Source organism: Myotis davidii, unplaced genomic scaffold (genome assembly GCF_000327345.1).
Source record: "Myotis davidii unplaced genomic scaffold, ASM32734v1 scaffold211, whole genome shotgun sequence".
Taxonomy (NCBI): Eukaryota; Metazoa; Chordata; class Mammalia; order Chiroptera; family Vespertilionidae; genus Myotis; species Myotis davidii.
Genome location: NW_006282523.1, coordinates 938,850 through 940,073, shown reverse-complemented (window position 1 = coordinate 940,073; position 1,224 = coordinate 938,850). Strand labels below are relative to the sequence as shown.

The 1,224-nt window shown below is 69.4% G+C and overlaps 1 long non-coding RNA gene across 1 annotated transcript; it reads right to left on the bottom strand.

Annotated features, from left to right (window-relative positions):
- LOC102765910 lies at positions 1-1,198 on the bottom strand. The gene is made up of 4 exons (XR_435126.2): positions 1,057-1,198; positions 866-974; positions 197-316; positions 1-80 (listed from the first exon to the last, which is right to left on the bottom strand). It is a non-coding gene; the product is annotated as an uncharacterized LOC102765910 (long non-coding RNA).
- Between the last annotated feature and the right edge of the window lie 26 nt (positions 1,199-1,224).

Below are 1,224 nucleotides of genomic sequence, written 5' to 3'. Positions count from 1 at the left end.
GGGCGGGGGGGCCTCACAGGATGCTTTCTTGGTCCGGCGACAGCCGCTGGACACCAGCAGGGCCGGTGAGGGCTCCGTGCCTGCAGATGGACGGGTGGCCTCAGCACCCGGCCGGGCCGCTGGGGTGACTGTCCCCCCACCTATGGAGCCTGTCCAGCCCTGGGACTGCCCACGCGGCAGGGCCCACGCGGCTCACACTGGATCCTGAAGTCCGGAGGCAGCAGCCTGATGTTGGAGACGGCGATGTGGCCCGTGTCCCCGTCATCAAATTCCACCACCACGGAGTCCAGGTCCTCCTCCTCTGCGCTGGAGTTGCCTGGAGGCGGGAGGAGCAGGGGATGGGCTCCCGGGCACCTGGCCATCGACACTGGGACCATTCTGCTCCCTGAGCACGTTTGACCTCGGAGCGGCCAGGACAGCCGGCAGCCCTCAGCCTCCCGCGCGCAGCCTGAGTGGCAGTATTGCCTCCATCCATCACCCCCATGTGGGCACCTCTCCACACACGAGTGCAAATTCACGTCTGGTCCAGGCCTGCTGCGCCTGCCCACCTGCCGTCCACCTATCAGGCCCTAGGGCTCCGCGTCCCCTACCTGGGGAGTCAGGATTCACCCCAGGGGAGCTGCCCATGTGGCCAGGTCACGACCTTTGGGACCAGGACCCACTCCCATCCTCTGCAGGCGTTGGAGCAGCTGGAGTCTCTCCTTGCTCCCCCAGAACCCCCTCGCCTGGTCCCACTGCCTGCTCTTTGGGCCCCACGCGGGCCTGGGAAGCAGGGTCCCCTCCCTGGCACTCTGGGGGGCCTCCTGCCTGCAGCTCTGCCCGAGGGGAGGGGCCGGCAGCCTGGCGGGGCCTTGGCCGGGCTCACCTCGGACCACGTTGCCCGGGTACAAGCAGCGGGACTTCTGGCTCCAGTAGGCGCAGACCCTCGTGCCGGGCGGGAGGAACCGGCTGGACTGCGGCCGGACATCGAGAACCTGGGAGTACAGCCAGGGCCGGTGTTTGGGGCACTCGGGAGGTGCGGGGAGCAGCAGGCCCCTCCCGGCGGGTGTCCCTCACCGCCTCCTGCAGCAGCTGCTCCAGCGAGTAGATCCTCTGCCGGTTGCCTCTCTCGCCCTCGATGACGATGCTGTAGCTGAGGGAGGCGGGGGCGTTAGGCAGGCCTGCGGGGCACGGCCACCGTCAGGGCCACGGGGTCCCCCCTGCCCACACCCCAGCCTCACCTGT